Below are 27,225 nucleotides of genomic sequence, written 5' to 3'. Positions count from 1 at the left end.
CCGTGGCATCCCGAGGAATTTACGGATGTGGATCACTGAAGCAGCAGTACCCTTCAGCAAGTGGAGATCAACACCGTGTTTTGAGACCTTGGGGTGAAGTAACCACCAAACTGGGCAGGGTTGAAGACAACCACAAGTTCCCAGTCTGTGTAAACAATACTGAACTAGATGGACCTATGGTCTGACTCACTATATGGCATCTTCCTAAGTTTGTACAGAATGTGTTAAATAAAGAAGTTTTGGCTGGACGCATACTCCAGTTGCCTCCATCTCTTCTTTGCTTAGACCAGAGAAGACCACACCAAATCCCAGCTCGTCTAACCTGGAATTACACCAATGGGATGATCAGCACGTCACACCTTGGTTATTACTGATGTGATGAACCACAGTTGGGTGGAAGCTGAATGACCGAGCGTGTAGATCAGAAGGTCTGCCGCAATAATAAGCAGCATGTAGTGGCAAATCAACCAAATGAACTTAAGGGAGATGTAGGTGGATGGGACAATTGGGGTTGGGCAAAATGGAAGGGATCTGGAGATATGAGCCAGGCAGTCATCTACATAGTATAATTGGTCCATGCACCACTCACTTCAATTGGCTATAGACACTGCATTCGCTCAAGTGTGCCTATATGTGGAGGTTCCTCCCAGCAATTCCTGCTGGATGACAACATTCAGGATTAACACCAGGGACCTTGTGTGTACTAAAACCTGCAGTGTTCCACAGGGCTACAATTTCATCTACACTCCTCTCATTCCAAGTATATATCTGTCTGCAGGCTGAGGTACAACAAATGCCTCATGATTCATGTTTCTCCTGCCTGCTCGTCCGGAAAGGCAGTTCTGTTGAATTAAGAAGCATGGGTTTTAATCCTGCTTCCCCACTCTCCCCCTTTTTTTTGGGGGGGGGGGGTCTCCAACCATTTTTGCTAGTCCAATATCCCAAAGTTGAGTGTTACTTTAATTCCATAGTTTCCCTAGGCAGCTCTTGAACCCCCATCTCCTGTTTCCCATATCAGAGTTCTACTGCACCAATATAGTAATAGGGAGATCATTGCCCTATGAACATGAGTTACACCTTCCATTGTTGCTTGTCTTATTATGTTCCTTGCCCCTCCTTGAGGAAAAGCTTATGTCCCCTAACAGGAACACTATTCTCCCTGCATGTCTTAAGCCCTACTCCTATATTGAATTGAAGCCTGTGGGTTCTCCATGAATGCTTCCTCACAAGTATGCCATGGAGCTAGCTAGGTGATGTTTTAGAACTACCTTTCCTTCCTTTCCTATTTTCCCAACAAAAGAATATTTACAGACTATCAATAGCCTAGGGACTTGAACTTGTATGTGCAAAGATCCCCAGGATGTGTCTGTCATGGATTTTCTGCTAGCTGTGCAACATTGTTAATACTGCAAAGGGAGCTGCAGTGTACAAGTCAACTAGGTTGCATCTTGTCTGTGCAGTGCAATAAGGCAGCATCATAGGGGCATTCCATAGTCACCTTATATTGGCGGCTTCCATATATTGCTATTGTGTGGGCATCATTAGCCCAGTGCATCATGATCGGTGGGTATTAGCCGTATTGCCACTGTCACTGTGGGAGCTCCTACGAGCGTTACAGTATATTCTCTCTACTTTAAAAGTGAGATATTTTTACACTTCCCTCCACTTCCTCAGGTCAATCTGGCCCCAACTATTCAGGCAAGAGGAGTAAGCAAGCAAATCAGGGCTCATCACTTTGAAAAAAAATGCAGAAGGGAACATTTCTGATCTACCTGATAGGACGGCGATACCATTCTAATTTAATCCTTTGAATCTTTGCTCCTAGTTCTTGAGGCTACCTTAGCCATTGCAAGGGTTGCATCAATATAATGAGGTCAGCACCTGCAACACTGGGTTGGTCTCTTCCATCTTTCAGACCCAAGGCCAAATCAGCAGTATAGAAGACCTAATTACCACCCATGATGGAAACTGTGGAACTAAAGAACTGCCTTCAGGACCACCTCCTGATGGATTAATTACCTGTAGAAGGTAGCTTTCTATGTTCCTCAGAGATACAGTTGCTAGTACGCCTTTATAGTGGTGGCACCCTAGCTGTGCCTTAACTATAATGTATCAACTGCAAGAGATCTAGCTGTCCCCCACCTTGTGATTTGAATCAATTTAAATCACGATTTAAGTCACTTCACAGGACTCCATTTTAATAATTTAAATCACAATTTAAATTACTAGTCAGGAAGATACTATTTAATCATCATTTTCTATAAAAGTACATTCTTGTTGTCTAATATGCCTCTGAGTACCAGTTGTGGGGGAGTAACAGCAGCAGAGAGGGCACACCCTCAACGCCTGCCTGTGGCTTCCAGCGGCATCTGGTGGGCCACTGTGTGAAACAGGATGCTGGACTAGACGGGCCTTGGGCCTGATCCAGCAGGGCTGTTCTTATGTTCACCTTGGTACATATTTAGAGATAGATGCAGGTTTTATTTTTAGAAGGTAGGTTTACAGTTCGCATAATGCCGTTTAATTCAGGCAACCAGGCCTTGCATATAGTTGCTGCACTGTCTGCATTTCGCACACATGCCTCTCACCCCGACAGGTACAGGAACGTCATTAAAATATTCCCAAATTGGGTGCTGACATGATAGATGTTTCCCTTCTACATTAGAAGATACGCTCAGAAAGGTTTCCTCAAGACTTCATGAATATGTTCTGTTCACTTTTGGTTTCATTTTCTATTCCCCTCCCCATCCCATGCATTTATATCGAAACTAACTCCTCCTCGCTCAGATCTACTCCACCCCCACCCCAATCCTCTTTTCATTCACTGACCTTTGTCTTTGCACTGAGTGGGGGCAGGGAGCAAGGGCTTGAATACACTTGAATAGAGTGTGTGTGTGTTTACGCGCGCTGCATGTAGACCTGCAGAATAGGACTGATGAGATTTTATTCTCATCTCCATATACTACTGTTAACATGTTCTTATAATAAGAGATTGTGATTAATATTCATAATGGTATCTTTGACCTAGGTTGTTAACTTTTTAAAAAATCTGATTCTGATTTAAAAAATCCATAAATCATCTATTTTTATCACCCCTGGCATGTTGGGCCATTACATTGGCATTGAGTTCTGTATTTAAATCCAGAAAGACACACTCGTCCATCTCAACACCAATGACAGTAGAATCTGTGTAAGCTGGGGGGGGGGGGGGGGAGAGAGATCTGGTCATTCTAATTAGTGTGTGGAAACTAATTTCTCAAGGAAATAAACACTTATTTTATACTTTTTATTATGCCTTCCCACTTGCATAAATGTCCAAGGCAGCAAATAAAATTAAAATTAACACAGATTTTAAAAAGCTTTTAAGGAATAAAATGCATTAAAGAGCAGGAGGAGACAGCAGATAAATACATATCAGTTATCTGTTGAGTAAAGAATCAAGAGGCTGGCTGCTTTAGACAGAACAAGATGAGCTTGGGACATGGTCAGATTCAACATAGTTTGGTTATATCTGTCAGCAGTCTGGGACTCTGCAAGAAACCATTTATATGCCTTCTCAATGCCGCTGCTGCCCTCCAAAGCTCTAAGAAGGTTCACAAGGCAAAAGCTGTGACCTGCTATGGCCCTACTACTCATATAGCCATAGTTACCTCTAAGAAATAATCCATCCTCCTGTCAAAGAGAGTGATGTGTGTCACTCATGCATTAGGTAGTCCTCTAGCTGTTGAGCAACAGGAGAGCCAATCCTACTCCTATCATTTTCTTGAATTAATAAACAGCTTTGCAATATCATGGAAATAACTATTACACATTTACCAGTCTACTTGGAATTAGGGATGTGCACGGAACCACAGCGGGGCGGTTCGGAGGCGGCAGGGGTCTCCCTTTAAGAGTGGGGGGAGGGTGCACTTACCCCTCCCGCCGCTTTCCCCTTGCTGGCATTAGTTTTTCAAGCAGCCCATCAGGGTAGCAGCATATCTCCCCGCCGCCCCATTGCCCTCCTCTTCGGGATATGACCGGAAGTTGCTGGCGCGCCTGCACACGCCAGCACGGGTGCATCAGCAACCTCCAGTCATATTTGGAAGAGGACGACAACGGGGTGGCAGGGAGGTATGCTGCCACCCCGATGGGCTGCTTGAAAAACCAATGCCAGTGAGGGGAAAGCGGCGGGAGGGGTAAGTGCACACACACCCCGCTCTTAAAGGGAGACCCCCACCACCTTCGAACCAGTGGAACCGCCAGTTCTTCGAACGGATTCGGAGGCCCATAAAGGGCCTCCGAACCGGTTCATTGCACATCCCTACTTGGAATACCATTACAATCTGGCCTGAGCTGAGAGAGGACTGCTTGCAGCTAAGAGGAGGACCATCTGAAAGACAAGTTTCTCTGCAAATGGTTCACTTGGGCCTTAAACCTAATATTCTGAGACAGCAGGTCTTAAGATTGGCAAAATTAACTGCCTGTGATAGATTTTAAAAAGTTATCGTCCCTTTAACGTATTAGGTTCCTGAGAGGATATAACCTAATCTCTCACCCAGCTTACTCCTACAAGTTTCCAATATGGAAATTTAATTTAGTGCTTGAGACTATTTACATCTCCATTTGAGTCACATTGTATGGTATCCATGTGCTTCCTTTATATTAAAGTAGCCATTTTGTTTATAAATCACTACAGCTAAGAGGATATTAAAAAAATGGGGGACTAGTTAATCAGCTTTCTCTACTTTTCACAGCAACTAGGTCAATTTAAGATTAAACCCAAGATAGGGATGACTTCAAGGGGTAACAGACACCTCCCAAAATATTTCCCATTATCCCAGTCACTCCTCCAGCTTTCAGTCAGAATATATTAAGGCAATGATCTTCACTACTTTTCCATAAGGGACCATTTTGGTTAAAAAATAAACGTTTGGCAAAAACTAGAGCTATTTTCCACTACACTGAAGTCCACACAGTGCTGTGCTCTCTCCATCACCAGAGGGGGCCCTTTAACAGAAACTGAGTCCAGTTAAGCCCCAGTGCCATCTTCAAAAGGTGCACACAGAGCACTGGGAAACATAGCTCTTCCCAGCACTTTTTCTATAGAGCTCTCCTTCCAAGATGGTGCTGTGGCTCACAGAAGAAACACTATATGCACACCCCAACACTCATCACCAACAACACATTACTGCAGAAGGTTTAAGCACAATCTAGAATTGCATGACATCCTAAATCAGAATTATAAACCGATTATACCAGAGATACACCCCTTTTGTTTCATTTAGACTCACTCCCTGCTTGGTCTCCTGTCACCACCCAAGAAATTGTTAGCTTAGTGTCCCAGGTAAATCATATAATCTTTTCTCTTATATTGATCAAGTAGCTCGCATACTGGAAGAATGGGGTACTGCAGCTATTGACCCTATCTATAAGAAAGGTCAACGCTCCGATCTATCTAACTATCACCCAATAAGCTTGCTGAGCATAGTTAGTAAAATGTATGCCAGACATCTCTGTAACAAGCTTATGGATTGGTGCAGAGCAAGAGAATATCCTTAGGGACAAACAGGCTGGGTTCAGAGTTGGACAGTCCACATTGGAACAGGGACTGGTTTTATGGCATCTAACTGAAAAGTATGCTGGTAAACCCTCTTCCTCTCTCTATATGCAGCATTTATTGATTTTAAAGCCGCTTTTGACTCCATCCCTAGATCGCAATTCTAGAGCAAACTGGCCAAAACCTCCATAGACCCAAGATTACTCCTGCTCATCCTTATGCTATATGAAAACATTTCACTGAGAGCAAAGTGCAATAATAACAGTCAGCTGTCTGAAACTGTAGCCACGCGGAAGGGGGTTGAGCAAGGATGTATCCTTGCTCCTTTTCTGTTCAATTTCTACATTTTTTAATTCCCCTTCTGGATAATCCCAACTTTCATCCACCTAAGCTAGCAGGCAGACCTATCTCAATCCTACTTTATGCCAACCAGGGTGGGTAAAAATCAATGATTTTTTTTTTAAAAAAATTATTTAATCCATTTTTTAATTTAAATCCGATTTTTTTAAAAAAATGATTTTTGAGGGGGGGGGGAATCTATCTAAAGATAGTTTGCTATTTAAGATACATTATAGTCCAAAGGTTATTCATAATGAAATAAGGATTATTTTAATGTAATTATGTAGCATGAGGCTGTATTTATGCAATGTTTAAATTTTTTGATAAATGAATTCCATTAATCCATTCACAATGTCATGCTCTTCCAGAGGTATCTGTAAGATTATTTTGGGCAATTTTTCTATCTAGAAGAGGACCAAAAATGAAACCTTCATCTGGTTGACAATATTAAGATTATACCAGCAAGAATGAGTCTTTATGTAAAAAAACATGATTTAAATCTAGTCTTACTGACTAGTGATTTAAATAGATTTGATTTAAATCAAATCCACCCTGATGCCAATGATGCGGCTATACTATCGAGGGCATTGGTTGGCATGAGTAGAGTGCTACAAAGACTTACATAGTTCTGCAAAGATGAGTCTCTAGTCATAAATACTCAAAAGACCAAAAGAACACAAATGGCAAATTAACAGGAGTAGGGTTGAGCAGGTTAGGAGCTATACGTACTTGGGCATAGTTTTCCACACAAATGGTACATGGAGTACACAATGCGAACATGCTGCACCAAGTGCACAGAGGAGTGCATCTGTCATATTAAAAAAAATTCCATACTAGAGGGGGCTATTTTATCCTAGCAGCTGTCAAGGTATACCAGGCCAGAACATTGGCACAAATGCTATACAGGGTCCAGAGCTGTTCCACCTGCAACTTCAAACCCATGGAAGTTGTTCAGTCTAGATTCCTTGGTGCCATATTCCAGGTGCCTAGAAGCGTTTCAAATGCCATCCTACGCTTAGAGGTGGTTCTAACCAGAGTTGAGGCCCGGGGTGGCTTCACACATTTAATTACTGACTCAAATTATATTTTTGCCATCTGGGCATGGGCCCACCAGTATTGAAAGAGGAGTTTCATTCTAATTGGTGTAAGAGCCTTCATGATACATTGGGCAGATATGGCCTCTCTCCACAATATCGACTTTCACTGGGACAGGATGCCGCCAAATAAATTATTAAACAACATATTGTGGATATGAAGAAGCAATCTGATTTAATTCTTGTTAACCTTAGTAGCATTCCAGCTGGTTTCTCAGACTACCCTCAGCCAGTGGCGTACCTTACAAATCTGACCACTAAATCAGAAGAGAGTGTTCTCGCTGGCACGGTTTAATGCCCTGCCTTCTGCCATTTTAGACGGCAGATTTAAGAGAATACCGTTCAGGAACCGGCTATATCCATGCAGTTCAGGCAATATCAAGTCCATCTCACACGTGCTTTTATACCGTTTATATTATAGGGACATTCACATTGCCTGGATTGAACCACTTATAAGAAAAAATGCCAGGTCAATCAGAAGAATATTATCCTTCCTTTGTTCTGGCAGACCAGTATACAGCAATTACAGCTGAGGTAGCAAGATTCTGTGCCACAGCATGCAAACTGAGACAGGAGCAGTTGATTAATTGTAACTGAGATCTCTGTATGGTATGTGGCTTGGTACTCTATTACCCAGTCCTGTTTTTTATTTTACTTCACTTCAAATTCTTGATCCAAAAGTATTTAAATTATCAAATTCTAATTTGAAAAATCAAAAATACTTTTTCCCTTTATAGCACTACTCCATTTACAGCTACTCATTGAGAGTGTCCTTGAAAGAGCTTTTCTTTGTAAAGCAAGCAACATAGTTTATGAAGCCATGGCTGATCATACATACACACACCCTGAAATCTCCATTCTGACTACTCTTTATTAAAACACAACCCTCCCCCTTCACTTTTGTCATGTACATCTTTAGTCCTCGTCTCAGACAGCTTATAGAAAATCACTTCTGTGTACTAAGTGACACTTCACATACTGCTGGTGCTAAATAAATGCATCTGGTAAAAAGAAATCAAACTGTCAACTGACAGGAAAGACTCCTCCTTTGGGAAACTACAATTTCCACTACATTTCCTAACGGATAATCAGCCCCTTTGGCAAATTTATACTACTACTACTTATATATCAACAGAAGTTTTTTTCAACAGAAGTTTTCAACAAAAGTTTCCAAAGCTGTTTACATAGAGAAATAAATAAATAAATTTATTAATAATAATAAATAAATAAATAATACGAGAGGAGATCTGGTCTTGTGGTAACAAGCATGACTTGTTCCCTTAGCTAAGCAGGGTCCACACTGGTTGCATATGAATGGGAGACTTGATGTGTGAGCACTGTAAGATATTCCCCTCAGGGGATGGAGCTGCTCTGGGAAGAGAGACAGGATGCTTACCTGTAACTTATGATCTGGAGCTGATCCGTTGTCAGTCATGAGAAATGGGTTACTGCGCCTGCACAGGGACCTCACGGATGGATTAACTAGCTTCTCATTGGCGCCCCTCCCTGCTGTGCACATGCCTTGCTTTTCTCGGCAGCCGGGTGCCATTTCATCTCAGTTTCTTGTAGAACCATCTGATGATAGTGTAGGCCCACAGTGTGGATCCATTGGACAAGCAAGTCAGTCAGTCTTGAGCTGAAAAAGCTGCAGTGGGGAGGTACGGGTGGGTCTCATGACTGAAAACAGATCACCTCCAGATCATAAGTTACAAGTAAGCAACCTGTCTATCTGGAAGTGATCTATTGTCATCATGAGAAATGGGTGACTAGATAGCTTTTCCTCTCGGTGGAGGGTGCAGCCTTTTCACCCATTATTGGAGAACCCGTTTGAGAACTTCTCTCCCAAAATTGGCTTCAGCAGGTAAACGTAAGTCCACAGCATAATGCTTGATAAAAAGGTAGGTGCAACAACCAGGTGGCCGCAGGACAGATGTTTCTGAAGCGGAGGCCAGATATATGTGCAATGGAAAAAGCATACGCTCTCATAGAGTGGGCTCTGATGAGCCTAGGAGACTTGATTCTGTATCTTGTATGTTAGAAAAAGAAGTTCCACCAAACAGTGGGAAAGCTGCTGCCTGGAGACGGAGAGGTCTTTATTCTTGCCTTTAACCAAGACAAACTGCATCTCTGTCCACCAAATAGTCGCTGTACGTTTCTAGGTAGTACAGGTAGGACCTTGGTAGGAGAAGTTTTCAATGGGCAAAAGCCATGGTCCTTCACATAGCTAGTAATGCACTTCCACTTCCTCGCGTAACTTTTTCGGGTGAAAGGTCTCCGAGAGTTGTGAAGGATATTCTCAGTAACCGACCAACCAGGCCATGAGTTGCAAGGTCCACAGAGACGGGTACAAGTGCTTATATGTGCTTAGCAGTTGGCGGGTTAGATCTCCGCATTTCGTAAGCATGTCATAGAACTTCTTAGTCAGCTCTTCTGGAGTAGAGGTGGTAAGTTAACTTCTAAACGCGTCCCAAAGCACATAACTGTAGTGGGCCATGTAGGCCGCATAGTTCACTATGTGAATGGAGACACTCGCAGACAAATAAATATGCCGCCCAAACACATCGGGCTTCCTACCCTCTTTGTCAGAGGGGGTAACATGGCGATGGCCAGACTTTGAGGAAGCGCAGTCAAATACTAGGGAGTTTGGGACGGAATGCTTAAGCATGTAAAGGTTTTCAATCTTCCTGTACACAGTAGAGTGTCTCTAAACGTTTTGACGTAGGAGCCGACATTTGTAAGACTTTCCACAAAGTCTTGGCCGTCTTGGTGATGGCAAGCAACATGGGCAACGCAACCAGCTGCATTGGTTCAGGACTGAACAGTTGCCAGCATCTTATAAACAGCATCCTGAAGATCAGCAGCAGGACGTTTGATCACAAGTTCAAGCGCATCTGCCATTTCTTGAATCATTTTGGTGTATGATTTCAACTCTTCGTTGGGAGATGTGGAAAGACACCAAGGCACATCCAAAGGCGGATCGGAAGGATGTCTGGGTGTAACACCGTCACAGTCTGTTTCCATATCAGAAAATTCTGAAGAATCATACGAGTCCTCTTCTAAAGATTCCAAAGGCTCCACTGGCGCAAGCAATGCTGGGGGGGATTCGCGGGCAGGTCCAGACCCGGCGGTACAGGGGCGACTGGTGGCTGGAGAGGTGGCTCCGATGGCAATGCAGGGGTGGTAGGAGGAGCCATTGTTATCTGAGCACACTGAGTGAGGAGTAAAGGTGCAGCAGACGGTCTAGGCGGCAGTGGTGCCAAAGGCTGGGCATTTGGCACCTGCTATGGCATTTGACAAGGCGGCGGCCCTGCAGCATACGCTGAGTTTTCCACAATTGGAACTCTGCCCAATCCAGCTATGCGGATGGAGAAATAGTTTGTTTGAACCCATAGGCATGAACAGGATCCCTCAGCAGCACCAAAGAAGGTGGCACAAAGGAGGGCGGTGGTTTCAAAGATGGAGCAGTAGTTGTCGGTACAGTCGTCGGCACCATACAGGTAGAAGATTTGGCTCTAATTCTAACTGGAGGCACCAAAAGCATCTTCGGAGGCATAGCGTCCTCGACATCGAGCTCAGTACCCAAACCCGGGATGAGGAAGCCCTGAAACGTAGAACCCGGCAGGGTACTCGTAGCAGATTCCAGAACACTCAACAGGAACTTAGCAGTACCGTCATCCAACAAGGTGTCATCAGCAGTATCGAAAAGCGTGAGAGGTGACTTTAAGGGCGTTCTCGCAGGCAAAAGAGACAGCAGTTTATGCTGCTGAAGAACGACGGTAGCCGTCGGGGATGACGGATGAATACGGTGCGGGACACCCATGTCGGCATCGACCATCGATATCGAGGAGGTCGAAGGGGAAACTGCAGGACTCTGAACCGGGAACACCGGCGTCGACATCGATGTCGAGACCGAGGTCATGGTTGAGACTGACGGAAATGTTGGAAGCACCAAACATGCCAGCGCCGAAAAGGGCAGAATAAAACCAGCCCCCACATCAGTAGGCATCAGCTTCAACAGAACCAACAAGTCCAGAGAATTTCCCCTTGCAAATGTCTCCCTCATTTACATAAAATTTGCATTGGCTTTTCTCTCAAAAATTACAGTGCAGATTTTTCTGATGCCCAAGATTGCGATCTGATGTTACCTGACTTGATGATACAGTTAAAAACAAAACAAAACACACACACACCTCTACCATATTATTAAAAGTTTTTCAATTAGCCAAATAGAAATTCTAGAGATTGAAAATGTTCCACAGAGAATTTTCCACCTCATCTCTCTGAGGACACAATGGTAGCAGTAAGCTCTTGATGAATGGGAGGCATCGGCAGCTCCTCCTCCTCACCATCAGGGGGTGAGGGAAGGAGCTGCTTCATTCCTTTCTCCATTCACTGAGGAGGAAGAAGCTGCCACTTTCAGTGACAGCTCTTTCCCCCTCACCGCAAGTGAATGGGTCTCCCTCTCAGAGTCCTCTGCATTGCTATATCTTCCTGGAGATGTCCCCATCTGTGAATGGAGAGGCAGGTGGGAGAAGCAGTGGCAATGCAAAGGACTTACAGTGCTGCTGCTTCCTTTTCCTGGCACCCAAACCCCCATATAGGTCTTGGTGGTTAGCCCTGAGCCAGAGCCCGATTTGGCTGGACCCCCAACACTGGCACTGCCCATAGTGTTGCAAGGGCTGTTTGGTCCCAAGTATTCTAAAATCAAACTCTTCAAATCCCAACTTACTACTAAACACACTAGGCATTGTACCAAGTATCTGAACTGTGCTGCACAAAATGCAGGTGTGGCACAACCCAGATTAGAAGACTCAATCTGAAATTTAACAAGATCAGGGTTTATACTCCAGCTCTGTAGAGTCAAACAACTGGTTCCATGTGACATATGGAATTGTATTGGACACAACTGCAGTCACCTTGGGAAAATTATTCATCTCACTCATAATCCTGAAAGGAGGAAAAAACAATCCCAGCATCTCCAATCAGGTCTGAGAAAAGCCCATGTAAAAACCCTGGAGAGCTGCTCTCAGTAAGTATAAACAATACTGACCAGGATGGCCCAATAATACAACTCACGTGACACACCCTGAAGCTTATAATGTTCAAACAGTTTAAAACCTCCTTCTTAAAAGGGAATGGGTACAAGTGGGAGCTCCCTGCTACAGGCCTAGAAAGTTCATATCTGGCTCTGCAAAGGTACATACCCATAAATGAGACTGAACATCAGTTTGGGGGTGGGGGGCTTTCCCATGTTTCTTATTCCTTTAAGGATTTCTCGCATTCTAATTGGTTCCCAGCCCAAAGTTCTGAGTGGCTGAGCTCCATGTAACAGCTTCTGGGCCGGATCAATCCTACGTATATAATAAGAACCCAGGGTGTGCGTCCGTGTCTCTGGTGTCTGCGTCTGTGTCTCCCTCGGCTGTTCTGGGCAACACGCCGAGGGAGACACGACCGCAGGCACCAGGCGGCCATGTTGGCCGGTTGGTCGCCCAGCCGCAGGGAGGCTGGAGGCGGCGCCCGCGGGACCGGCCGGGCTGCGGGGAGGGCAGAGGCGGTGGTGGGACCGGCCCTGCCGCGGGGAGGGGAGAAACGGTGGCGGCGGGTCCGGCCCAACCGCAGGAAAGGGAAAGGCGATGGCGGCGGGATTGGACCGGCTGCAGGGAGGGGAATGGAGGCAGCGGCGGGACCGGCCCGGCCGCAGGAAAGGGAGAGGCGGCGGCGGCGGGTCCGGCCCAGCTGCAGGAAAGGAAGAGACGGCGGCGACGGGGCCGGACCCAACCCGGAAGGGAGAGAAACGGCGGCAGCAGGGCCGGCCTACTAGCGCCCGTTATTTTAACGGGCTTAAAAATACTAGTGATCTGATATTCTACTTGGGTCCATTTACCAGCAGGTCAGGTGCCTTGGCCTTTCAACCAAGGTATACTCAATCCAACTTCCCCTCCAAGCTTCTTCAACCACATCAATTGTTTGGCCCCAGAAATAGACTCCAGACATACCTCATCGCTTTAGCCTACTTGCAAGTCTCAGATATACCATACAAGAACTACCGAATGTTATCTTGGTTCCTGACAATGACAACTACCTTTCAGCTAACACAGAGTTATATTAAAAACATTCACAGAGTACTTTAACACTGCTCTGCACCTACAAGAGAAAGCCACCTACAACATAAACCTCTATTACAGCCTGCCTTCAATAATCATTTACGCCCAAAGTTCTGATATAAATTAAAGCACAAGCTTGTTATTATGAGGTGTACAGAAATCCAGGCAGTCAACTATAGCACCTAGTTTTTTTCAACTGGGTCTGGAGACAGACACTTTGATTGCTGCAAAGATCAACAAGTGGATTTTCTCTTCCGCCTGGCTCCTATCACAGACTCTTAAGCCTTGCAAAGATTTCGGCATGCTGAGGTTATTCTCGTATACCCTTTATGTTGCTATGAAAGCCAGTAAAGTGACGAAGTACTAAAGAAGTATTCTTAGTTCACAGGGAAAAAGACCAACAATTAAAGGACATGATCCAGCCAAAGGATCATTTGAGTGGGTGAGTTAAGCACATGTTTAACTCTCAATGAAATAAAACTGCACTTAAAGATGCTAAATGTTGGGTAGATTATGTCCACAATGCCCTAATGACCACAAATATATTGAAAATGGTGACAGTGCATCAGCATATTTGGCCAAGAGGAGGAACTTTATCTGACTTATTGAAAAGGCATTTTAGTCATATTTCAATGCTTTATATTTCCCAAACTGTGCCAAAATTCTGTTCAACTTTCCAAGACCTTATAATTAAACTAGCCCCAGGCTCCTGCAGCCTTCACATTAATTAAGGCTTTCAATTCAATCTAGAAAAGTTCTTCTCCTGCCCAATAGCTTCTTGTCTAAAACAGTTCTCTCTTTAAAGCCATCAGTGTGACATCAGGCCAAATCATGTTTTCTATACCATACAAGGAATAAAGTCAGTCATTTTTAAGTCTGGTGCTTTCACCCTTGCTTTGATACAGAATTTCTACTAAAGTTACCCTGCTCTGACCAAGGAGGAAACAAAAAGTTCTCAACCCTGAAAACCGAATGCAGCAAATGAGCATTTGAATCACTTCCCCTACACTTCAGAACATACGCTGGTTTTCATCCAACTTTGCCAAGAAAAACCATCTACTTTACAAACTGGAAATCAAATTCAGCACTGCACTGAACTAGTATACCCTAACCTTATTTGCTAGAGGAGAAAAGGGAAGGCTTAAAGCAGCCAAAAACAGACATACACCTGCATGTTATGAAGATTTCTCTAACACAGAAGTAGTCGACTTACTTAGCCGTGTTCAAAGTGTATTATGAGTAGGAGTGTTGCATTCAGTTGCATATTTTAGTTACAGGCAGTTACATGGCTTGCACACCTTTCCATTTAAAAGTGCAAGAAAGTAACATTGGTCTTTTCCTCTGTGTCTGGAGCTCCTCACTGACGGGTTGTATGAGTATGCTCAAGACAGGACTGGATTTTTACAAGGCTAGCTTCCTGCCGCCGGAGGGCGTCCTATCCCAGTTTCGGGACTGAAGCGACGAGCAGCACTCTGAAAAGAGTAACTTGCCAAGACGGCAGAAGAGAAAACAAGGAAAATACCAACTAGAAACATAATACAATTAGTTAATACCAGAACAATGTATGGACAATTAAAAGGTATGTCCTAAAAATCTAGGAACCCTGGGAACTGACTCCACTCTCAACCTAACCATTCCCCTTTTATATATCCAGGTGGGCATGAGGCGCTCCAGACAAAGGAAAAAGAATTGTTCACAGAAAGACCAATGCTCCTTGCCCCTCTGTGCTGGAGCTCCTCATTGACGGGACATGCCCAAGCAAAATGACTAAACAGTAGGTGGGGAAGGATGTACTTATATACTACCTGCTGCAACACCCTGCGGCCCAAAGCCACCTGATCAACAGCAAGTGATGAAATTTTATAGTGATGTATAAACAGCATTATAGAAGCCCATGTGGCCATCCTGCAAATGTCGAAAAGAGGTACGTGAGCTGAAAAAGCAGCCGATGCTGCTGTGCTGAGGATAGAGTGCGCTAACATTCCTCCTGGAATTGGTAAGTTAAGAATCCAGTATGCCAACATGATGCATGACCTTATCCATCCGGACAAGGTAGTCTTGGAAGCCTTGCGGCCTAGTGAAGATGGGAGAAAAGAGACAAAAAGATGCCCGTGCCATGACGGAGGTGGAGGCCGAGGCTCTGATGGAGCCGGCCGAAGCCTCGTGGGCCTTGCGTAGGAGAGCCTCCGCTTTCCTATCCTCTAGGCCCTTAAGTTGTTCATCTCCTTCCCTACTCACAATTTCCACCGATACCAAGGCCACTACGGGTGGATCTATTTTGGGCACCGCGATCTCCGCCATAGCCTCGTCGGGGAGGATATAGAACCTCTTAGGGAACGAACTTGTGTGCCTGGTAGCTGTGGGATTAACCCATTCAGCCCACATGGTATTCCAGAACAGAGTCAGGAAGGGAACCATGAGGCGATGGTGCCCAGCTACAGGGAACACATCCAATGCCAGCTGGCCTGATGTGTCCTGTGCCTCCGGTTGAGGGGCTGCAGCATTAATGACCCTCTTAGCTTTGGGTAACATCACCTCATAAGTATCCTGAGAGAATAATCTCAGGATGGGACTTGGGCTCTGAGGGGTCTCTTCCTCAGAGCACTCCCCCTCTTCCTTGAGTGACTCCTCAGGCTCACTGCGGCCCTCCAGATTAAAGATAGGTTCGGAGGCGTGTCTACTGCTAGAAGCATCGCTTGGCCTGGGTACTGCTGGTGTGGGGATGGTCCCCTCCCTGCTCATCCCCGTTTGGCTTGCTCTAGAACTTCACCTGCCAGCACTGGTGCCCTCCGAGGAACGCCTGCGCCTTACTGTATGGCTGCGGGGGGGGGGGTGCCTTTTCAGGGCTGTCCTCGGATGATGATGATCTATTCCGTGCTCTCCCAGTTGCGGGCTGGGGTGAAGCATCTTGAGGGAGAATAGAGATTCTTCTCATCTCCCTGGCCACCGCCTCCTTAACAGAGCGTGAGAGTGCTTTGGCGTTAGCCCTCATCTCTTCGGCCATCATTTCCCGTACCCATTGTGCTCTCTCCTGCAATTGCTCTGAGTCCCTGAACGCGACACTTACCTGGTGTCGAGTGGGGAGTGAGGAATGGTCATACCTGTGTTCGAAGTGACTCGCTTGGTGGTGTGGAATGCTCTGGCCACAGGTTGCCCTTAACTGGACCGGGAGAAGGAACTCACTCTCCACTGCCAGCCCGCCAACCACGTGTGCTCCCCGGTCTCCTGGCAGCCGCAGTGAGTTGCTGCAGGCAGCCTGAATCAGGATTCTTTCACTCTGCCGCAGAGCAGGCAGAGTAGAATGATTCCTCCCCCCAGCTTTACTCTGAATCTCCTTTCTCTTCCCTTATGAGGGGTTCTTTTTCTTCTTCCCCTGACCATGTGGTATGCCCGCTGGTTTTATGATTTTTTTCTTTACCTCCCTTTGATCCTCCCCACCAGTGCTCTCTGAGAGGGATCCCTGTAGGGTATCCCCTGCTTGAGAAAGATCCATGCAAGTTAAGGGGGGGGGAAAGGCTCACCGACCAAAGAAGTAGAAAAGGTGGCCTGGGCAGGAGCCTGCCCAGGTGCGTCTATTCAGGAGCTAAGACAGGAAGGAACTGGGGAAGTGCACCTGGGAATGCTTGGAGAAGGGGACGGACCATCACTTATCTAAAGCACCTGAGATTTCCTGTCTATCTGGAGCAAGGAGCAGAAGATTACCCATTGTGAGCCGTGACCTCCTACTTCGAGGGAGAAAACTGTATTTACTTTCCACGTGAAGATAGAATCTAACTTGAGAGTAACCGAATCCTTCTGGAAAATGCACAGTTCCTTGCGTACCAATAAAGCCCCCAACTCTGATACTCTTCTAGCCAATGTGATGGCAATCAGAAATAGCACCTTGTGGGACAAGAGGCACATGCCGATAGAAGATAGAGGTTCAGGTTAGGTGGACTTGCCAATGGATTTGATCCTGCCAATTTATTTGATCCTGAAGGGGAAGGAGCCACTGCAGCAGACCTGAGTGCCACCTTGTCCATGGTGTGAGTACCACCTTGTCCATGGTGTACATTATCTGTGCCAGGAGCATTAAGTCCACTGACGGAGACTGCAGAGGTGGTTGAATGATAGTCGCAATCTTTACTCTCCTCTGGAAGGTAGATCAGGCCTTGATCTGTATGGAACACTGCTCCCAGGGTGCTGAAGAACGTGTGATGAAAAAAGATGGCTCTTGTCCACATTGACAACGAACCCATGATTCTCTAGGCACTGCAGTGTCAGGCCCAGTGCCTCTTGTGCCTGTTCTTGAGAGGAGGCTTGGATCAGCAGATCATCTAAAAAAAGAGTAAATTTGCACCACTGTAGGCACAGATGTGCCATGACTGTGACCATGATCTTTGTGAAGGCCAAGGTGCTGAGGACAGGCCAAACGGAAGAGTTCTGTATTGGTAATGGAGCCCGTTGTAGGAAAATCTGTTAACTTGTAGAAGAGGCACCTTTTAGCATGCTGATTCTCTATTTAGCAGGGAGAGAGTAACTGGCCCTATCCACCTCCAGCACAGTACCTCCAATGACTGTTGCTGGTGTCTATCTTATGTTTCTTTTTAGATTGTAAGCCCTTTGGGGACAGGAAGCCATCTTATTTGTTTGTTATTTCTCTGTGTAAACCACCCTGCACCATTTTTGAAGGGCAGTATAGAAATCAAATATTAATATTAATAATATTAATAATAATAATATAAATAATAATAATAATAACAATATTGAAGAAATCTTCGGTAGAATGGATTGATCAGCACATGAAGGTATGCCTCGGTCAGATCTACTGAGGCCAAGTAGTCCCTGGAAGGATTGCCTGTTTGATGATTCGCAGTCACTCTGTTCTGAATTTCCTCTTCCGTATATACTTGTTCAAACGCTTGAGGTCCAACACTGCTCTCCACAAACCATCCTTTTTAGGCACAAAAAATAACAGTGAATAAACACTGCAATATGTTTCTGTCTATGGTACTTGTTCTATTGCTCAAATCTGCTCCATTTGATGAATGGCTTGCATCAGTCTCAGGTGCTTTTCTGGCTTGTTTGACTTTGAGGAAATACGGAAAAATTCTGGTGGAGCAGTCATTAGGTCAAGGGAGTATCCATTGTAAATTATATCCAACACCCACTGATCCTGGGTGGTGGTCTTCCAGATGGGGGCAAAGTCCAGGAGTCTGCCCCCCCATCTGAGCTACATCATTGTTTTTTGGGAGACTGAGCACTGGTATTGTAGGTTTTGAAACCGCCTGTATCCTCTGAAATTATTGTTGCAAAACTCTCTAGCTTGTCCTCCTTGGTACTGTCTATGGGCATGAAACGAGGTAGAGTAGGGGTGAAAGGGCCTTCAAAAATCCTTTCTAGGAGAAGCCATGGCTTTCCTTTTATCTTTTGTTTCAACTAAGACAGGATTCAAGGTCAGGCCGAAGAGATTAGTCCTCGTAAAGGGAGAGGAGGTAAGCGCCATCTTGGACTTAAAGAGTCTACCTGCCAAGATTTGAGCCAGAGGGCCCATTGAACCGCGACCCCTGATGCCATAGCTCTGAATGCCTGCTGAATACAGTCCAAGCTAGAGTCAGCCATCAACGCCATCTTATTGATGCCCTTGCACAGCTTAACATTCTAAGGCAGGACCAGAGTGATAAGCTCCATAGCCCATAGGATGGAGGCCCCTGAAAAAAAATGGAATTAGTAGTGGCTGCCTTAACCACTGTAGCGGAGGCCTCTGGAACTTTTTTTTTATAGTCTATCATACTTCCTGTCTTCAGGAAACATCAACTGATCTTGCCCTTCTACGTTTAAACTAGAACCAGACACCATTTGTGCCACCGACGCATCCACCCGTGACGTAGCCAGTAAGGAAATAACCTCAGTGTTGAGTGCATAAAGCTTCTTAGGGGAACTAACCACCAGTTTGGAGGATGCTGGTTGATGCCACTCTGCCATCATAACCTTCCGGAAAAGGGAAGGGAAAGGCACCATGGTCGAAGAAGAGGCTGCTGAGGGAAAAACATTATGATTTAAATCAACCACATTTTGTGCTACCTCTGTAGGTACCACATTGATAGCCCCTCTTGCTTTGGTCATTAAAACCTCGAAATCTTGAGTATGAGAACAAACATGCTGATATGGGCATTTGAAACATTCTTGTGCTGAAGAGCTCTTTCAGTGTCCTGCAAGCTCAAGTAGACAGGACGGGAACTGGGACAGGACAGGAAGCTAGCCTTGTAAAAATCCAGTCCTGTCTTGAGTATGCTCACTGTACAACCCATCAATGAGCAGCTCCAACACAGGGGAGGAAATATCTTCTTATTCAAAAATCAGGGTGGGGAGGTAGATTCTACCAGCCCTTAATACATATTTTTAAGAACTCAACCCAATGAGAATTTGGGCTCCCCCCACCCAGTCCAGTAATTATCACATGCATCTCAGCAAGCTTCAGGGTTAGAAACTCACAGCTAAAAGGAGACACTGCTTTCACTCTAACTAGTTGCATACTTTAGTCCTCCCTCCTCACCCCATTCTAGTCCTCTCTATTGTCTCTAACTCTCTTCCCACCCCACGCCCTCCAAACTATTTGAAGTAGGACAGCCACATGTACTAGATGTGAGACACCTGGGATAGGGGGAAGAGTGCGTGAAACAATAGAGCACAGCATGGCAAAACAATGGAGGGTTTCACTTCCCTCACCTGTGTAATTATTTACGGTTAAAGAAAGTTTATTTATTTATTTATTTATTATTAAAACTTTTATACCGCCCTTCCAAAAGGCTCAGGGCGGTTTACATTAAAGTTACCTCCTCCTTGCTTTTAACATGAAGCAGGGTAGACATGCATATGGCTGCTCCAATCACATCTAATTGGCTCTCAATGTCTCAGCTGTTCTCCCAACAGCACAGAATATAGTATTTAAGTTAGCTTTAATGATTTGTTTGAAACTATTCAAATCATTACAGCTTCTGAATGGATGTGGTGCAGTCTAATAAGTATTACAGTTATCACAGTAATATGCTGAACATAATTCTCAGTCTCATGACAAACCTTTAAAGGAAGTGAGGCACAAGACAAGTTCAATGCCATCAAGTAAAGTCCTTCAATCACCTAAGACTATGTCACACGGCAATGATCTCTTTCAGGTACAAGAATATGGGGGATAAACAACTGTCACAAAATTCAGATCTTAAAAGGCTTCAGAACTGTCAGATGCTGGCCACCATGGGATTATACATCCATATCATTCAGCTCCAGCATATAAGGCTGGTCAATGCTCTAACTTTTTCTTTCATAGCAAGGTGGCATGAATGAATTGTTCTAGATCAGATTAATCCTTGGCCTGAATGTTTCATGACCTATGGTTACTAGGACTATTCTCCTTCAATCTGTGCACTATAACCCTCTGCTCTCCAAGACACTGCCCTCTCCCCTGCCTCCTTGGACATCAAGATCTACTTCCTTCAGCTGATCACTGAACTTGCTTCATCTCTAAGTGTGAATCTCACCAACTATTCTCTAGTTGAAAAGTAGGTTCCTGCCACCAGTCCAACTCAGTTGCCTCAAGTGCCTCAAAATGGCACTTTCCCCCCAGGAAGAGCTGGTCTACCTACAGGGATTGAAGCATGGACCAGCCCTCCGCTCCGGACTTAGCACATCAGCCCACGTTGGAGGACAGGTCTAATTGGATTCCAGTTGGTAGACCAGCTCTCCCCAGGCAGAAAAGTACCACTTTGAAGCCCATTTTTCCAGCAAAATAGACCTCAAAATCGCACACAAATCACCCGAATCTATTTGCTGTCAAATCAGGGGTGATTTTCCTTGATCCCGAATCAGACCCTCTACTTTGAGGGTGATTCCATTTGGAGTCAAATTTGCTAATAATCCCCAATTCAACCTAAATCGATGCAGTGGTGAATCAAATTGCACTCTACTAACTAAAGAACTTTCAGTTGGATCATCTGGATTTAAACCAATTGATTAAAGATGAAATTTCTATAGCACTGAGAGACAATCTACATTCTAACAAAAGCTATATTTACAGTTAAAAAGAACAGCCATCTCAATTTTTTCCATTCTCTATTTCAATAATATCAGAAACATAATAGCCTCCAAAACAGAAACCCCAACACAAAAGCAAACAAGTGTGCCCTTAAGTAGATGTGCAATCCACTGACATTTGCCATCACTGATTAAAAATAAGTTCCAACTAAAGTTTCAGTTGATTAATCTACAGATTAGAGCTTTCACCCTTACTAAAAGCCCTGGCAATCAGAACAGGTTTGGGATAACATACATGCATGCATATGTGCACAAACTGCATCATTTCCAAAACAGCACAAGATCAAACAGATGAAAACAGATCAGAAACTGAATACTATTACCAAGAGTCTAGCACTCTTCTGCCTCTAACACAATCAGCAGGCAATTCGGACTCACACCTGCCAATGAGAAGAGACTTGGGACCCAGGCTTTGTTGTCAGAAAAAGTTCTAGCCATTTTTATTCCATATGTATGGGTGTCAAATTTTTAAACAATGAGATGACATTGTTTATTAAAAAAATTAAACTAAAAAAAAAAATCTTGAACCATAATATATATTATACATTATGTAAAACATAATGCCAAAACAGCATTCAACACAGCAATACTTTTTCCATAAGTCAACATCTATCTCTACACACACATGCAGGTTGTGAATGGCAAAAAGCATTTGGGCTGGTACCAAAGGAGGTCATTTGCTACAAAAGGCAGTCAAATCCAGGAGTGGCATAACCTACAGAATTATATTACATCATGCTATGTGCACTAGCCTAGCTGTCAGAAGTATGGACACTGGCAGCAGACACAGCCTTTCCAATTTGCAACATAAATTCTACAGACAGTAAAGGATATAATTACATCATGTGTCAGCAAAGCTTCTGCAAAGGCCCCAATGCTGGGGACAAGACATTTAGCTTTTGTCAGACTTCTCTCTAACCACTACGACTTCCACTAGCTTTATTCAAAATCACTGAAGATAGAAATACACTTTCCCCATTATTTACCGAATTTGTAGATCCTGTAAATTTACAAATATACTCATAATTTTCCAAAATTTACAAGAATGGTAAACAGTCTAAAGTTGTAGACAAAGATATTTGAACTTACTATCCAAAACATGCAGGGTGTTTTAATTGGCATCATATTATAAAGAAATGGTACGATGCATCTCAAGGCCTCAAATAATTCAGTTCATAATCTGTCTCACCTCCTTTCCTCAGGACCTTCAATTCTCATTTTTTAAAAAAATATTTCCTTTATGAGCAGGCCCTAGAATTAGGGTAGGAACGCTGGAGGTAGTCTGACAAAGCACACGCTGTGGCAGCTGACGAAAGACTGTGGTGGTTCTGGGCAGGAGACACCTTATGAGGGGCTACTTAGCCTGGCTTCTCTCTCTTGTTCCTGGCTGATCCTTCCAGTCTCTGCTAGCGACAGTAAGGAGCTTAACTAGCTTTCTCCTCATCTCCCAATGTGGCATGGTGGAAGAAGCAGGACATCTCCCATTCTCCACAGCAAGACATGGTTGGTGCTCTCTACAGTGAAAGCAGAGCAGAGGAGCTCTTTGCATGTGAGTAAGGCAGCAGCAGGTGCACACACAAGTCTCAACAAGCACCAATGAGTCCCTTGCTGCACATGCATGACCGACTGACCTGTGCTCAAGTACATGCTGTTCCCTTTGTGTATCTTCTGCCCTCTGCTCTGCACCCCTGCTTCTCTCACATGGTTTCCTTCCCCATCTCTTTGTGTGCTCTGAATTCCTTAACAATATGTTGTAACCTTCATATCTTATGCTATACATGCAACTTAGCACAGTATTATTCTACCTGCACTTTTGAATCTCATTTTATTCTTACTGTGCTATTGATATGCGTTTGGTCGATCAGTTGGATCCCAATGTGAGTGGAGGATAGTACTTCTTGCTGGCAAGAGACTTGTGAATCGATTTGCCTTCTTGCTTGTGGCAATTTGAACTATTGCAGTGTTTTAACTTTTGCTGTATCATTTACTTCGTTTTAACTGATATTTTAATTTTTGTTACTTATTTTAACTAATGTTTTAACTTTTCCAGTTTCTTTGTTTGCTTTGTTGTAAACCACCCCAAGACGTGAGCTTTGGGCAGTATAAAAATATGTTAAATAAATAAAAATAAATAAATAGTCCCTTCCCTCTCTAGCAAGAGAAAGAACTTCCTTACTGCTGCTGGATGAGAGCTGGAAAAACCAAGTGTGGGTGGGTGGCTGCAGTATGTGCTCTCTAGTTACGTTATGTGTTCTTCTGCAAAAGCCCAACTAGAGAAATAATATGGGGGGGGGGGGGGAAGGAGAGGAAGGGCTTCTCCTAATGCTAGGCCAAAGGTGGAAGCAGCAGCAGTTCTGAGTGCTTTGGCTCCAGCAGTGAATGCACATCCACACACATCTGGCCTCCCATCAGCCCAAGGCACATGGGGTGTGTGTGCATGCTCGCTCTCCTGCCCCTCAACAACAAAACCTGGCAGATTCACAGAAGATGCTGGAAGGCTGTTTCCAGCATGGGCAAGTAGATGTAATGCTTAATGTTCCTCCTCTACTTTCTATTCTGGTGTTGCCAGGCAATTCTAATGCGCACATCACAGAGAACGCAAAAAAGCAACGCTAACACATAAAACGGGTTCCCGGGAAGTCAAGTTTAAAGGGTCGACACCCCTGCCTTAGGGAATTCCTCCCAAGCTATAATCAATACTCTGTTTGCCAGAAAACTACTCTGTTTGCATGGGCATTTTAAATTATTCCTGGCTATCTATAGTGTTGATTCTTTTTCTTCTCCTCTGGTTTTATGCTTTTCTTTAAAAAAAATTTTTTTTTTGCTGAGTTCATGTAACTGTAAGCCACCTTGAGTTACCCCAGAGAAAAAAGTGGGATATAAATTTTAAATATAAATAATCTGAACAGCAAGATTTTTCTTGTGGATGGGATTATGTGAACTTCATGTTGCTGAATGATAAATTGGGCTCTATGAAGCAGAGTTTCTAGCCCAGAAACGGGGGCGGGGGGGGGCGTGTGTGTTCTGCACAAACTCCCTCCATGTTGTCCTCCCAAAACTAATTAAGAAAGGGGGAAAACACACTTCAAGAACACAGCAACTGTTGGAAATGTGGGCTGACACAAAAACCTAAGACGTGGACTCAGGCTCTTCACACGATCAGTGTGAAGAGCCGTAAGGGGGTTTGCAGGGAGAGCAGGCTTAGCCTGCTCTCCCCACAGTCAATCAAGAGACAGCCCTGGGCGGCCGGATCAGCCGCCCATATGACTGCCAGCTCCATCACGGAACTGGTGGGAGCTGTGGCGACTGGGCGCCGCATGGCCTCCCAGAAGACCCAGGATGCCCCGCGCAAGTGAGCAGGGCATCCTGGAGAGACTCCCGAGCCTAGGAGGCTGCTTGCAACCTCCCAGTCAGGGGTCTACTCGTGTATCGCCGCGCATGTAATGCACAATCAAAAAGATGAGGTTAACGGAGCACTCGCTCTGTTAACCTCATCTAAGGGGAGTAGTAGTTTGGGAGGTTTGCTGCCAGGAGCCGCGCAGCTCCTGTTGCAGTACACGACCGCCCAAAAGTGGGCTAGGCTCCCTTAGCCCGCTTTTGGCCGATCGTGAGAACAGCCTCATTGAATTAGCTAGCCTTTTTAGCTCTGATGAGGAGAAATAGGTTCTTGCTGGACCATGCTGCAACACAAGTAATGCCCTTGTCTGGGTACGTGTAAAAAGTGAACCGCTGGCCCACAACAAGAGAGCGGGTGTGTTAGGGGAAGGGGAAAGCAGTATTTTTGTCGTGGAGAGATTATGGATGAGAGTTGAAAAAAAACAGGACTGGATTTCTGGGGGAAGAGAAAGTCTTTTTCTCAGTTATGTTTCAGAAGAGGCAGGCTGCACTTACACAGTGGAAAGGGAACGGCATTCTGCATGTACTCAGCAGCATTTTTGGTGCAATCCCACTGGCTAGCATAAATTAATCATTGGCTACCTAGTCAGAGTATGTTAATACTGAACACAGGAACATAGGAAGCTGACATATACTGAGTCAGACCATAGGTCCATCTCGCTCACTATTGTCTACACAGACTGGCAGCGGCTTCTCCAAGATTGCAGGCAGGAATCTCTCTCAGTCCTATCTTGGAGACACCAGGGAGGGAACTTGGAACCTTCTGCTCTTCCCAGAGTGGCTCCATCCCCTGAGGGGAATATCTTGCAGTGCTCACACATCAAGTCTTCCATTCATTTGCAACCAGGGCGGACCCTGCTTAGCTAAGGGGACAAGTCATGCTTGCTACCACAAGACCAGCTCTCCTCTCCTACACCCTGGGGAGGGGTGCTACAAGTATGCTTGGGGGACAGAGTGTGTGTGTGTGTGTGTGTGTGTGTGTGTGTGTGTGTGTGTGTGAGTGTGTGTGTGTGTGTGTGAGAGAGAGAGAGAGAGAGAAATGCTCAACTAGTAAGCCAAGCTGAAATTCTGAGACCCCTATGGGCTCTGCTTCCTGAACCACCATTTTATGACTGGCTCCACCACCAAACTGCCATTTAGTGACTGACACTGGCTGATGAACCCAAGGCAAAGGATTTGGTTTTTTAAGTATAGATCCTGCAAGGCAGAAGTCTGCTCACCACTATCCTAGAAGGCTGGATCCATTTTGAGACACCCAATATTGCTGGTTCTCCTGTTCAACTGCATGCACACACAGAGAGGACAGACCAGTTCCCAGAGACCATGCAACTTTCAACTAATGACCAGACCGTCACACCCCAATTAAGTTATTACAAGACACCAATAAAAGCAGGGGTGAGGCTCTTTCCATTCTACAACTCTAGCATACCTCATTCACTAAATAATATTAAGATACTGTCTCCAGCTGACCCAGGGCAGTGATGTGCACTGTCACAGACTCATGACAGATGGTTTTTAAATGTTCGTTTCAGAGAATGTTGGTCCAATTACCCTGCTGTAAAGACCAGCCAGCAACACCTACTTAAAATTTCCAAAGAGGGAAAAAATTGAATGGGGGGTGGGTGGGCAGAATATGTTGTTAAACGTTCCTGCTGCTTTCAACATAACCAGTTATTGCTCCAGAACCATTACTTCAGTCATCTTCTGCCTTCTGGTTTCTATTTCAACTCCACATAACCACCTTCTGCTCTTTCAGTCAGCACCATCTTTTTGTTCCTTCCCCTCCCATTTCACTGCAAGACTTGTATAGTTTTGTCTGTCAAACAAGATTTAGATCTTGAAGACATTTGTGCACTAAAGAGTATTTGCATCTCAAAACAATTTCAGGCACAGATACCCAACTCATCAGAGAAAGGCCTCAATTTCCACACCCTCGCCAACCAGGGATAGAATGCTATAAAGGTAAAGTTGTGCCGTCGAGTCGGTGTTGACTCCTGGCGACCACAGAGACATCTGGTTTTCTTTGGTAGAATACAGGAGGGGTTTACCATTGCCTTCTCCCGCGCAGTATGAGATGATGCCTTTCAGCATCTTTCTATAATGCTGCTGCCCAATATAGGTTTTTCCCATAATCTGGGAAACATACCAGTGGGGATTCAAACCAGCAACCTCTTGCTCCCTAGGCAACTTACTTCTCCGCTGCTCCATTAGGTACAAAATACACCAGCAAAAACTCAAGTCTTCTAACAAGGAGAACTTCACTCCTGCAAACTCAGTCAAATACCAAAGGAGTTATACACAGAGAGTTTCTCATTGTTACAGTAGGAAAGTCAGTGTTAGAGCTCCATTACTAAACACAACTACATACACAATTTAGATTACAGCCTCTTCTTTGTCTTTTATAAGCAACTTGCAAAGTTAACACTTATTCCAAACAACTTGGGTTTTTAAAACAACCATTCATCTAAATAATTCCAGGTAAACAATTCTGAATATCTAAAAACAGAAAGACAAGGGAGCTGAAGTAGACAGGAGTGGATAGGGGAAAGGGTTTGGGGTTCCCTTCAGTGAAAAGCAAATTAATGGGACTGGATGATGTTTTCCAATCATTTTCATATCTAAAATTGCAATCAAAGATGGAGAGAGATTATTATTCCTCGTGATAACTAACCTGGTGTTAGTGATC

At 44.7% G+C, this 27,225-nt stretch overlaps 1 protein-coding gene across 5 annotated transcripts in view; it reads right to left on the bottom strand.

The window, feature by feature from the left end:
• KANSL1 (KAT8 regulatory NSL complex subunit 1) overlaps window positions 1-27,225 on the bottom strand; it is a 232,729-nt gene that overhangs the window by 169,944 nt on the left and 35,560 nt on the right. The gene's annotated exons all lie outside the window — the stretch shown is intronic.

Source organism: Hemicordylus capensis, chromosome 6 (assembly GCF_027244095.1).
Source record: "Hemicordylus capensis ecotype Gifberg chromosome 6, rHemCap1.1.pri, whole genome shotgun sequence".
Classification (NCBI taxonomy): domain Eukaryota; kingdom Metazoa; phylum Chordata; class Lepidosauria; order Squamata; family Cordylidae; genus Hemicordylus; species Hemicordylus capensis.
The sequence above is the reverse complement of the archived record's forward strand: the minus strand, read 5'-3'. Positions and strand labels throughout refer to the sequence as shown.